The 14,282-nt window shown below is 37.8% G+C and overlaps 1 long non-coding RNA gene across 1 annotated transcript in view; it reads right to left on the bottom strand.

The window, feature by feature from the left end:
* Positions 1–1,022: 1,022 nt before the first annotated feature.
* Positions 1,023–14,282, bottom strand: part of LOC103544199 (uncharacterized) — a 275,975-nt gene continuing 262,715 nt past the window's right edge. The window contains exons 7-8 of the long non-coding RNA XR_011531947.1: positions 5,577–5,672; positions 1,023–1,540 (exon numbers count right to left, since the gene is read on the bottom strand). This is a non-coding gene — a long non-coding RNA (uncharacterized lncRNA). The remainder of the gene's footprint in view (positions 1,541–5,576; positions 5,673–14,282) is intronic.

The raw sequence follows: 14,282 nt of genomic DNA, 5'->3' as shown, positions 1-14,282 counted from the left end.
ATTGAAAGAGCTCAACAAATGTTGAAATGAATGAAAAAAAAGGACAGTGATTCTTGGTTGTAATGACCAGCAAGACATAGGATACATATGTTGCAAACAACCTCCCAGATTCGCGTATTCACTTCTGTTCCTCTAGGTTTTTTAAAACTCTGAGTAATGGATGGAAAATTCTAAGTACCTAAATGACAAGTGCTCAAGAAAAGGTGGCTGCTATCACCACCGTACCCATACCACCATCATCATCATGACAGTCATCATTTCATTATACTCATTTCACCAGAAGCATCATCCCAGAACACATTAGCTTGCTTTACCACAGCAACGTTTTCACCAAATTGTAAGTTAAGCTTGTGCCGTTGACTTTTATTGAATATGTTTATTAGAAACAGCCATGTGCATCTTCTCGAAATGATTCTTAGAACGATATTTATTGTGTTGCTTATCATTCTTTATGGCAAAAACAGTCAGGAAAACTGATCTTTCATGAACTTGAAGCCATAACTCTATGGGAATTTTTTTCCTCATCTATTTCTACAGATCAATAAAGAGTTCAGTAATATGTGAGATTATTTGGAATGCTTTCCCTCTGCAAAGGCAATATATGTCTCTAGAACCTTGAATCTGTTATTAATTACTCCAAATGAATATTTTTGGAAACACGAACTGTGGTTTCTGAGCACAGATGTTGACAGATGCTATCTCAGGTGGTGAGTTGCTTTTTCAACAAGGCTTTTCAGAGTGGTTATTTCAGAGTGGTGAAATTACCATGTCTGAAATTCAGTCTTCAGGTTTATAGATCAGAAACTGAATTTTATCAAAGTCTTAGAGTTTATAAAACTCTCAGGGACTGCATAATCAAATTCAAAAGAGAGTGAGAAATAAACTAAGGTGGAAGTTTATTGATCAGTACATTCTCTCTGTGAAGGAACATTATATGGGTGTTCAAATTATAACCAGAAAGTTATTGGCGGGCATGGAATCCAAGCCAAGGTGATTAGGAATGAACAAACAAAGGCTTCAGATACCAAATACATCTTTTATTCATTGAACAAATATTTCCTGGGGACAATTATATCTTAGATATTATGCTAAGTACCAGTGGGGATACAAAAATGAAAAGATATAATGCTTGTCTTCAGGCACTTTAAAGTTTAGCAAAGAAACAGGTATGTAAACAAATAATCAGAAGAGTTCATGTATGATACTTACTTTAATGGGAGCAAATTAGTCCACAAAAGAGGTGAAGGAGAACCTGAACAAGTACAATGGCTTGGTGATGGGGATAGGGAATAGATCGAGAGAAAAATTTATGACAAAAAATCATTGGTCTTTAGTGATTGTGGTAGATACCATTTGGGTTTCTGCCAAGCTCAAAATGATTTCCTTGTCAGACTTCCTTATCCACAGAGCGTGTTTCAGCAGCTTCATATTCACCATGTTAGTCCATTCTCTTCGCCAGAATTGACTTGTTCAGGATTAACTACCCAGGGTGACTGGAGAAGATAAAAATTTGGGAGCTATGGGGTAGCTCATATTCCTCCTGTAAAGTGGATTAAGAATCAGAGAAAGTCAATCTGGCTGAGACAGAAGAATGAAAGAGATATTTAGAGAGAAGCATAAATGAAAGATAGGAACTGAACTGTTCTCAACCCATAAGACCCTGCTGTGTTCTTGTCCTTGGATTCTATGAAAATCACTGTCCCTTTATGAAAAATTCCCTCCCCCCTCCCTCAGTTAGCTTAAGTTGGTTTCTTTTCATTGAAATCAGAGTCTTAACAAATAAAGTGATTGATTTAAGGTGAGGGATGAAGAAAAGGAAGGACCTTCTTGGACTTGCTGAGGAGGATGGTGGTGTTTTCACGTAGGGGATATAGCAGGAAAAAGTAGAGAACATTTGGGGTGGTTGAGACAATCATTTAATTTTTATAAATGTATGGTTTGAGATGTTTGTAAAATGTTCAAGTGGGCATTAGTAGGATGCAGTCGGAATTCAGGAGGAGTTGCATGTGACGGAACGAATATTTGAAAGTCAACAGCCTTTAGGGTGAAGTTACTGGAGTGCATGAAATCACTATAGAAATGGTTTAGAGTGAAAAGGGAGAAAACAACTGAGACCTAACAAGCACCAACATTTGAAGACAGGCATAGGAAAGGAATCCTAGAGAGTGGCAGTCAGAGACAATGAGATCAACTGGAAGCAAGTGGGTCCACAGCAATAGGCTGAGAGAGATTAAGAATGAGGGAGTGGACAACAATGTTAGAGGCTCCAAGAAGTCAAATACTATAAGAATTGAAAATTGCTCATTGGATTTTGCTGGTAGATAAGTGTTGGTGACATTAGCAAGATCATTTTCAGTGATATAACGGGAGAAGAATACAGATTTCAAGGAATGAGGAACAAGTGGGAAGTATAGTTGCCAGATGAGGAGTATACGGAAAGTGAGACAAGTTATACTACTCTTTGTAGAATCTTGGTTGTGAAGAAAAACGTTGAGGAGTGGTAGAGAGTCATCTCAGGGTAATCTCAGAACTAAGGGAGAGAAAGAGGCATCTACCTGGCAAGCAGACTAGGGATTAATCCCGGCTGGTCAGGGCAACTTCTTCCTAGCAGAGTGATCAAGACACATAGTGTGAGCCAGCCTTGGACAATACAATGAGCTGGGCAAATCCAATTCCCTTTCTTAGGAATTTATCTAGAATATAGGGGGATAAAGTACCATTTGCAGTGGAGAAGAATTTAAACAATGCCATGGAGCTGTTGACAGGCAGGAAGAATAAAGCTGATGTAAGAGAAAAAGCAGGTATTGCCATATGAACAGGAGAGAGGGAGGGAGAGACGATGCACCTTGATGGAAAGAAAATATTGAAAACAGTCAATTCCCAGAGATGGTGCTGACATAATTTCAGTTCCTGTTCCAGGCCTTGTGAATCATTTCAACAAACCACTCTTTCTCCTTGAGTTAGTATAAATGGGTCTCTTTTCTTTCAACAAAATGAGGTCCATCAATTCTCTAAGATATCTTTTCAAGATATTTAAAAACCTCTGCTATTTTCTAGTCTGTATCATTTCATGGGAGGCAATTGAGTGCTATGGTTAGGAGGCTGGTCTAGATTTAGATAGGCCTGAACTTAAATCCTGACTCTGCTGCTTACGCTTTGTGTGAGCTTGAGAAATTTGTGTAACTTCTTTGAGGCTAGGTGTTCTCATTTGGGAAGTAAGGAAAATTATTTCTACTGCCTAAGATAGTTTAAGGATTAAAATAAAAGAATGTATAGAAAAAGCTCAGCTCAGTGTCTGGCAATAGAAAGTTCAATAGATGCCAATTATTTTTATGTTATTAGTTTACAACTAACTCTGTTAGGTAGCCTTTTCTCTGTTTTAAATTTCTGGGGTGTTTTTTAGCTTCAGAGAGTTCCTCCTGGAAAGCAAGTACACATTCAGCCTTTTCACACTTTATATATTTGCATACTGATGTTGCATGGTGTTTGGAATGATGAATGCTGAGAAGATTCAATGTCTATGGCTTGTGCTTAGTAGTTGCCTTTTCTTAGGTGTTCTCTAGAAACAGTGAAATGGAGAATATACTTTATTTAAGTTACAAACATAATGATGTCTCAATTTATTTTATATAAAGAAAATATGTAGGGAGGCTGGCCCAGTGGCATAGTGGTTAAGTTTGTATGCTCTGCTTCAGTGGCCCAGGGATTGCCGGTTCGGATCCCTGGCGTGGACCTATGCCCTGCTTATCAAGCCATGCTGTGGCAGGCATGCCACATATGAAATAGAGGACGGTGGGCACAGATGGCAGCTCAGTGTCAATCTTCCTCAGCAAAAAGAGGAGGTTTGGTGACGGATGCTAGCTCAAGGCTAATCTTCCTCAAAGAAAAAAAGGAAGAAAGAAAATGTCTAATCATTCATTCATTCATTTACTCCACAAATATTTGTAAAAGTTTTCCTAGGTACAAAGTGCACCTAGGTGGTACAGACAATGGGAAGACAGACATTGTGATTTAGGAAGCTACCTTTGGTAAGAGAGAGAGATGGATTCAAATCACAGAATTATAGAGTTGAAAGGTATCTCATACAAGGATAATTAATCCCAAACCTCTTATTGACAAATGGGGAAACTGAGACACAGTGAGTTTAAGAAGTGATGTAGGAATTGATATCTGGATTGTCCAAATCCCAGCCCAATTCTTTTTCTGCTAGATCATCCAATACGGTAAAGACTGAAGCAAGTGCTATGATAAGCATAGGGCTACAATCAAGGAGTAACAAATTCTAGCCAAATGAGAAAAGGGGGAAGTATTTGAATTTGTGTGTGATGAAAGAGTAGGAGGCAGGCCTCCAGGCAGAGGATGAAGTGTGAGCAAAGGCACGGAAGTGTGGAGGAAAGCACATGTGATCTCATGGCCTGGTGAAGGCCATGTGTGAAGATAGGAGATGGGAACTGACGCTGGACAAAAAGGTGGCCAAATCTCAAGCAGCTATTGTGCTGCTGCGAGAAATCTCTGCTTTTACTATTGGGCTTTTTGTATTTTATTTTAGAAGTGTATGGCTTGAAGGGACATGTTTCAGAGAAGGCAGCTCAGGTGGCATGGTAAAAGATGGATGGGAGAGGCAGAGCAAGACCAGCTAAGAGTCTATTGGGTTAGTCCAGGCTGTGAGTGGTCTGCAGTGGCAGGAGCAGTAGAGAGGAGGGTAGGCACTGCCGCAGGAGCGATAGTAAGAAAACGTGGATCTTGAACAATAAGACATGGTTGTAACAATGATGGTTTTAGTTATAGCTAAAACACTCATTTCAATATTTTGGATAGTTTTGTTTTAGCAATAAATGGATAGAATTATTTCCATTAATATAATCAGATGCATTTTGAAGTTTCTGTAGTTTAAAAAACATAAGAAGGTGTCTTTCAAAATCTTTTAACGAAGTCAAGAAACCAGCCTTCGAAACTAGTCCAGGTAGCTTCCTTGCTGTGATCTCTTTGCCTTCCACAATCACCTAAGCAGAACTGACGACTCTGTCCTATGTACTGGAAATGTATATGTTATTACAGTAAGTATTTGTATAAAAATCTTTTTTCCCTAAACTGCTATAACCACCTTGAGAATAGGAATATGATTTTACTTTGTTTCTCTCATGTCTGGCGAAGTTCCTGGTCTGTGTGTATTACCAAAGCCTTCTGTGTACATTCCTTTCCTGAGTACTTGGCAAGATCCTTTAAGTGACTCTTAGGGACGTGACTACTCAGAACATCAACGAGTACACCTGTATGTATTTCTCCATCTTTTTTACAAGGATGGCAAAATTGTTTGGTAAAATCCATATGTGCTAGGTCTACAAAGTCCCTTTCCCATGCCAGCAAAACACATATGCCCAAACAGGAAATGCGTGGGGGTTCGAAATGATTTGTTATTAGTGAACCCACCCAGGTCCTAAAATATCACCACTTCCTTTTCTGTTTTAAGAGTCTTTTAAACCTTCTATTTTGGAATCTTTTGCGTGTTTGAGGCCAACCACTTTGGCGTGTAGTTTGTAGAATTATAAAACAGCTCTTAGTTATTGAGATCTTACCATGTGCTAGGTACTCTTCTAAGCACCTTCTGTGTAATCCTCACTACAACTTCTTTGAATGTATCTTCTTATTCTCCCATTCTACAGATGAGGAAACTGAAGAACAGAGATGCTCGGTAACTTGGTTAATGTCACCCAATAGTAAGGAGTAAAGCCAGAATTCTATCTTGGCAGCCTAAATCCAGAGCCCTTGCTTTCAAACAAGCCATGCTGTCTTTCATTGAATCTTTCCTCTTAAAATTGAAAATCTAAATAATTTTTACCAATTTTTAGTCGTCTGAAATTTCTCTGGTTCTCTACTGTCTTCAAAATTTTCCCGGGCATTATGAAATCTTAGCAAATTTTTTTAGCAAATTGAAAGAATTCACCAGAGTCAACAGAGCCAAACTCATTCAAAATGACAGGAAGTTCTAGCATATTCTTTTCTTTTATCTGTGTTGCCCTTTCCAGTTTGTACAGCATTTCATTGACAGATGTCTCAGTCTAAATGCTATTCTTTCTGTGAATCCTCTTCTAGACTCCCCATGCAGATTTGGGTATTTTTTTAAGTTATATTTTCCCTGGGTTTTGTACTCACCTCTATTACTGTAATTATTTTAGTATATTTTATTATATATTTTATACTCATTTATTTGCATGCCTATCTTCTTCCTGGACTATCAACCTCTTGCCAGAAGAGATTATATCTCCTCATTAAAAAAGGCTCAGCACGTAGCAGGTGTTCACTAATATTACAGACAGAAAGTGGCAGAAAGCAAAACAGTTCCTGAGAAACTCAAGTTTCTCTGTCATAAAAGTTAATGTGACACTATTATGCCCAAGGAATCAGGCTCTTATCCTTTCCTTGTTAGTCTTCTTTAAACAAACAGGTAAGAAACAAAAGCACAAGTAAAGCAATCATTTTCTTGCTTCAGAATTTCTTTTTTGACATACCTTGTTCATTTCGGGCTATAGCTTTCCTGGTTCTATTCTGGGAGGTTTGTGCCACTGTTTTGAAATTGTCTTGGTTGTGTGCCCCATCTCCCAGTTTTTGTTTCTACACTGCTGGGTGTGAGCCCATCAGAAAATCTGTCTCTGTAGCCACATATATCCTTCTATACACCCTTCTTTACTTACTCATCTGGGTGATATGCTATTGTAGTGTCAGGAATTTCTTTCTGACAGTTTCCCATCTTTCTTGATCTGCTCGCTGTCCCTCTTCCAATTGTACTTCATTGAATTCTGTCTAACTTTGTTCAAAGTTTTTGAAATATGCCTTCTCCAAAATATAGGGATTATGACCAATGACTCCTTTCATTGGATTTACATGATAATCTCATATGTGTTTTCATACTCATAACTTTAACTAGCATATGAAGGACTGAAGCTGGAGGAATTCAGTAAAGTGCTGAAGGGAAGACATCTAAGTAGCAGGGAACTGCTTACAACCAGGTTTGTCTGATACTAAAGCACGTACTCTTAATCCATGTTACACAGTATACACTCATAAATTCTATATGAGGTGTCACAGAGCCCCATTGCGTAAGATAAATGTGAGCGCAAGCTTGCCCAAGGCCAGTCAAGGGGTAGTACCTAAAAGAACTGGAATTAGAAGCAGTTTCTGACTGCTAGGTCAGTGCTTTTTCTACTATGTCTTGACATCCTCTATTACTGGGATTAGGTAGAGAGAGTAAACACTGATTTGGTATTTTATATAGTACTTTGAAGGATTAGAATGAATTTTTAGCATGTGGAAGGGTACAGCACTGCTAGAAACAGACATTACCTTGAAAAAAGATTGGCCTCTCATCCTTTACTCCCTGTCTTCATTCACATGGGGTGGGAATAATTGGTGTGTTCCATAAAAGGTTTTGCTGATACAATCTTAAAGTTTTATGCAGATGGAACTATCAGTGGTTCCTTTTCCAGAGTTATTGTTAACCTATCCTCCCTCTCATTTTTCCACTTCTGCTTTCATAATGAAAATAAAGAACACTTCATAGAAAAAAAATGAGAGTAAAGGAAAAATTTGCAGAAACTCATGTTCACGAACTTTGTCTGAAGCTATTTAAAAAATCAAAGATCTATTAGGGAATACAGTTTAGTCTTCTGATTGACCCCCTTAGTTATATTGGCTTTGTCTTATATTCTCCTTCTTCAGCTTTCTACTACTTCAGTGACAGTCTTCCCATCTTTGCTGATATCCCTTTCTCTTAACATCTATCCACTATCTCGTTCCAGAGTAAGTCTAACCCCTTTCCCATATAATGATCTTTCCAATTTTTGAAGAGTGTTAACAAGAACCACTAAATCTTCTCTCCCTAGGCCAAACATCACAGTCATTATAGGATGGTGCAGATGAAAGAATGGAGGTCTAGGACTCAATGACCTGGCTCTGCCACTTGTTAACCATGCTATCTTGGTGAAGGCACTTAATTTCAGCATTACCATCTATAAAAATGGATATAATAGCATTTATCTCATAGGATGATTATGGGGGTCAACATCAATATCAGAGAGTGTGTCAGACTTGCATATTATAAATTGGTATGTAAATATGATAATAGCTGTCCTGCCCCTGCCTGCAGTCCTGTTGTGGTTATACTTAAACTGGAATAAAGCACTTTGGAATGGGGCTGATCTGTATAAATCTGTATAAAAGGGAGATAATTTGCTCTCTCAAGGAAAACACTATTCTTCTTTAGTATGCCTAAAGTAGCAGTGGACGTTGTTAGTAGCTATGCTGGCTCGTCTTAAACTCGAGATCAACCAAAACACCCAGATCTTTTTCTCAGGTCACCTCTATTTTGTTCATGCGCGCACATGGTATTTACCCTAGATTCAGGAATTAATATTTGTGCCAGTTAAACTTCACTCTGTTGATCTTGGCCCACTGCTTGAGTATGTTGAGGATATTTAGAATACTGAATGAGTCTTCTGGATAAGTTCCACTACCCAGATTTGCGGCATGTGCAAATAGATCAATTTTCTTTCCAATATCCTTTGCCTATGGCTTGTATAAGATGTAGGTTTGTCCTCTACTTTTCCGCTGCAGGACTAGAAGAATCTGCACTTATAGACGTAAGAGGTCTTGAAATACTTTGAGATGGGATCTTCCAGGGTATCTGACTCCATAATCCCTTGAAATGTCTAAGAAAAGCTCCATTGTTGGCATTTTTTGTTACTGTTATTGGATTGGTGGCATGGGGAAGAAGTATTACATGGTTTATTTTCCTTGCCAATGCTTGTGAGAGGTCTCTACTTTTTGATGAAAGATTGATAATGCCCTACGGAAGATGATGATCTGAGAACTTTCCATTTTGGTTATTGCAATGATGAAAGAAAAGAGCCTGACTCATCTCATTTCAAATTCTGAAGACCTTTCCACACCCATTTATTGCACATGAGCACTTCCCCTTTTCACAGGATGGAGAGGCCTATATTTATTTGTCAGAATTTATTTTCTATGTTGTCTTTCCATACGCCAAGACTTAGCAATTCTTAATATCACCTTAACATCATCTCAGAGATCAAGATAAATGAATTGGGTCCAACATGAAAGTGTCCCACTATAGATAGACCAAGTGATAAAAAGACAAAGCTTCTCAGGAGTATTATTATAGATAGCCAGTAAGCAAGTAGCCAGGGAGAGGGCAATGAGTAGGATTGGCTTTGGTACTTGGGCTTTAAAAATATGCACACAGCTCTTTTTCTGAGCCTTCTTGCTCACCTGGGCATTTCATTATAACTCTTCCCATGTATTCCACTTCCTTAACCTTTTTTTAATTGAGATATAATTGACATATAACATTATATTAGTTTCAGGTGTACCACATAATGATTCAATATTTGTATGTATAGTGGAACAATGATCACAACAAGTCTAATTAATATCTTTCACCAGACACAGCTAAAAAATTTTTTCTTATGATGAGAACTTTTAAGATCTACTCTCTTAGCAACTTTCAAATATGCAATACAGTATTATTAACTATAGCCACTATGATGTGCATTACCTCATCTTTAGTGTTTAATGACTTCAAGATATCTTTAATTTCTACCTTTATACCCAACCTTTCTCCTGTGCTTTCAAACACGTTTAAATGTCTTTATCTTGAAAAAACTTTCTTTGATCCTGGTACCTAGACTCTAGCAATAGAGGAATTGAGCTTTTCAAACCAGAATCTACACACCCTTTGCTTCTACTTCCTGGTCTTTCAATCATATGTGGAGCTTGTATTCCACCTCCATCATCAAAGTGAAAATGTTAAGGTCATCCATGACATCTCAAATGGCTTATTCTCAATTCTCTTATTCTTTGACTTCTTTATAAGATTAATGTGATTGACTATATTCCTGAAACTCTCCCTGGTCCTTTACCTCCAAGATAGTCTACTGTCCTAGCTTTTTTTATGCTACCTTAATTTTAGTCTTGCCATTGCCCTTAAAATAAATTACAAGGTTCTATATGATTTTGGTCCTTAGTCTAACTCTCCAGCTTCATCTCTTGACTTTTCCATCTTGCATTTTACACTCATCATGCCAAACTTCTTTTGGTTTCTTGATGAGTACTATTTGTCTTCACTCAACTCCGGTCCTTGGGACATGATGTTCTGTCCCCCAGGAGTACTCCTTCCCACTTCTGCTTTAGCTGACTAACTCCTTACTCATCCCTTCTATCTCAGCTGAAATATAAATTCCTTGAGGAGGCCTGTCAACCTTTAAAGTAGGTTCTCTGCTCTTTGATTTCAGAGATTCATATCCCAACATTTATCTTGTTTTATTGTTATTATCTCTTTAACTGTCAGTTACTTTCATTAAGCTATAGGTTTTGTAAAGATTTGGTTTATTGCTATATCCTCCCAGAGTTTGGCACACATAATTATTCATTAGTGGTTATTGAATGAATGGATGGATAAATGAATGAGTGGCCATCCATTCCCTATCATCTCTACTGACTTCTCTTCTTCTGGCCTCTCAAGTATAAAAATAGGGATAATTATATCTTTTATAACCTATTCCAATATTGTGAGGATTAAATGAGGTAAGGTATATAAAATGACATTTATAAATTATAAAGAGATATGCTGGGATGTCACTTGCTATTATTACTGTTTCTTCACTAACAAGACAGTTTCTTATCTGTGGTGAAGAATGCCTTCAGAAATATTTGTATTAGGACAGATGTTGTTCAAAAGCATAAACTTGCAATGAGTAGTAAATAGCTCCAAGATCTAATGTGCAGTATAGTGAACATAGACAACAATATTGCACTACAATCGTCAAACTTGCTAAGAGACTAGAACTTAATTATTTCAACCACTTAAAAAAGGATAATTACGTAATGTGATAGAGGTATTAATTATCACTGCAATAGCAATCATATTACAATTTATAAATGTATCAGATTAACATGTTGTACACCTTAGATTTACACAATGTTATACATCAAGTATATTTCAATAAAAAAAAGAAATATTTGTTTCAGAATACTCAGGGACTTCTGAGATTGGCCAAGTTTGCGTTATTCTGATTAACCAAAGATTCAAGAGTACTTGGATGAGAGTTGTAAAATCACTGACATCCTTGTGGAGGGTTCTCAGGATAACTTGAGATTTGCATTTTGCAATCTTAACTCAGGTCATAGAAAAATTTCAACAAAATGATTCCTACCTAATGTTATCCTACCCTGAAAGTGAATCCATATTAAACAATGTCTTCCCTCATGCAATAGGTTCCTCTTTGTGAATTCTGTTTTTGATGAGAGAAAATCATCCAACTTCTTTTTTTTTTTTTTTTTTTTTTTTTTATTTTTTTTTTTAAAGATTTTATTTTTTCCTTTTTCTCCCCAAAGCCCCCCGGTACATAGTTGTATATTCTTCGTTGTGGGTCCTTCTAGCTGTGGCATGTGGGACGCTGCCTCAGCGTGGCCTGATGAGCAGTGTCATGTCCGCGCCCAGGATTCGAACCAACGAAACACTGGGCCGCCTGCAGCGGAGCGCGCGAACTTAACCACTCGGCCACGGGGCCAGCCCCTCATCCAACTTCTTTCTCAATTAGTTTATTGCAGAAACAGAAAGATAGATTTGAGAAACTACAAACCAGGAAGGGTTTTTATTTCCTCGTGTTTAGCTCCTGTTTGGAAGGAACGCTTGGAGGGCTTTTGGACATTCTCCAACAGTAGAAAAGGAAAGAATATTATTTTTCAGAGATTATCTTAAGGAAAATCTAAATACAAAAAGAAAGTAATTTCTCCAGACAGTGCAGTCTCAGAATTAGAAACAGAAATAAGATAGCAATTTCTTGACACCCACTTCAAGAAGTTAATCACTCAGCTGTTTTCACAGGTCATGTTGATCACAACACATTCCAAAATACTATCCAATTCTAAGTATTTCTATCAGACTTTGGTCTGATCACATAAAATTTAAGAAAAAATCATCTATATGAGGCCCTGGAAATTTCCTTCTTGTACAGGAAAGAATCTCTGTTTCAGAGTGGAGGTTCCAAATTCAGAGTCCAAAGAGAATGTGTCCAGAACTCCAGGTGGCTGACTTACCCTCTGGAGCTGGGCAAGAAGAATGACTAACAATAACTAATATCTACTGAACATTTAATTGGTACCAGGTGCTGTTTTAAGTACGTTATGTAGATCATCTCATTTACTCCTCATAACAAGTCCATATCAAATAAAGAAACTGAGATATAGAGAAGATAAGAAACTTGTCCAAGTTCACGCAAGAAATAAGTAGCAAAGCCAGGTTACAAGCTCCTGTAGTTTGACTTTGAGACTGAACTCTTCACCCTTCTGCTATATCAGCTCACTGATCAATGTAGATTATAAGCCTCAGTTAAGGAACAAAATCCTTTCAAGATACCACGTTAGTGGGAGGAGAGTTATTGCCCTGACTGAGAGTAACTATTATAATGCATACCAGTAATTGAAATAAAAATCACAAACGAAGGTGTCATTTAATCAAATATTTATTGAATACCATGTAATCAATCTCTAGGAGAAATGGAGGGAACTACAAAATCAAAGGGAACAAGTTCATGGCCTGAAGAAGCTTGCAATCTGAAGGCAATTCAAGTGATATAAAGGAGACAGATATACCCTTTGGGAATCTGCCACCGATGAAACATGTCTGTAATCACCAGGAAATGGAGTTTCTACATGATTTCTGACACCAAGGTGTCCCCCTATGGAGTTAATGCCAAAGTTTTTGAGGAAAAATATCTGTTTTCTTTTCTTTCTGATGTTGTGGGACAACTTCTTGGCCTTTTGGATCTCAAGGACACAGTCAATCCATGACGCAGGACATATATTCCAGAGGGGGAAATATGATTGGATGAGAAACCTCCCTATAGTTGCCCTTGTGTATAATTTGTTACTTTTTCCTTGGCTGAATTAGGGAAAGTGATGGTAAATTCTACTCTCTCTTTTCTCTTGGGGACTCCAGAAGACTTTATGTTTGAAAAATTTTCACTTAAGATAGAGATACTAAACAGACCTTCAGGATGAGAGGTTCTATCTAGAACAATCCATCAACCATTACATTCTAAGTGCTTAGGACAAATTCAACACAACATAAGGACCAGGTGAGGGTCTTAAGAGAAATAGTACATAAGCACAGTCCCTCATCCGCAAGGACTTTGCAGTTTGATTAGAGACAGAGAGTGCTTATACGAAACACTAGAAGAGCCAGACAATAAGATGCAGAGTGGATATTATCTCTAGGTGTTTTTAGAAAGGAGGGGTGAGTGAGAGCTGTGCAGGAAAGGCTCCCAGAAGGAAGTAGAGGTGAGGGTGTATGAGTGCATTGTGTGCTTGTGGGCAGGAGTGGAGGGAGTGGCTATTAAAAAGCATGAGGCTCAGGATTCTGCCATGGTGTGATAGCCAAAGGAGACATCTGTGTCTTCAGTTTGAGGAATTTCTTTTGCCACCGTGACTACATCATTCCACCTCACTTCTGTTCTCTTCTTGGCAAAACTGCCGATCGACCTAAATACAATGCCACTGGATGGTGTGTCCTTTTAAACACTGGGACAAATTTGGACAAGATAAATTAATTTTAGTTAGTTCTCGAATTGGTGATAAAAAGTGCTAAAATCCAAAGAAAAATAAGGCAATACCCATGTTGGAGAAAGCTATGCAAGCGCTTTGGGGGCATTTTCTTAACGTTTATGCACTAGGCCTCTAAAAAAGGCCACCAAATTGTCACCTTTATCCTAGCTAATTTTTAGGGACCTTGGGGAATTTTCTTTAAAGGTAATATTGCAGTTTCTTAATAATTTATTTGTGACACAGATTTTCTTAATAAATCCAGTAGTGTCTTGTTCTTTTCCTCTTCTAGATCCCTATTTGATTTTAGAATGCTCATTTTTCTCTTTTCTCCATAGAAATTTTTTTTAGGGGGGAGAAAAAAGACTTCAGCCTGATGTGCACAAGAACTTCTGGAAAAACTGCTAAATTCTGCATTTAGAGGGAAGGAATGGTTTTCTAGGGATAAGAACATGGTCTCTTCCTTGAATGTGGCAAAATTGTGCAACTTAATTAACTAAAGGTCAAATGAGGAAGAAGCAATGTGGTCTTTTGTGCACTTTCATCTCCCTCCTTAGCACCCTTTCCCATAATCTGAGCCCTTCCTTCCATCACATGAGACACATAAAGCGGTCCATTGTGTGGTGTCACCATCTTCTAATTTCCCAATAAATACCTGAAACTCT

The sequence above is a fragment of the Equus przewalskii genome, chromosome 23, assembly GCF_037783145.1.
Source record: "Equus przewalskii isolate Varuska chromosome 23, EquPr2, whole genome shotgun sequence".
NCBI classification, from domain to species: Eukaryota; Metazoa; Chordata; class Mammalia; order Perissodactyla; family Equidae; genus Equus; species Equus przewalskii.
Note: the sequence above shows the minus strand (reverse complement) of the source record. Positions and strands in the feature narration are given on the sequence as shown.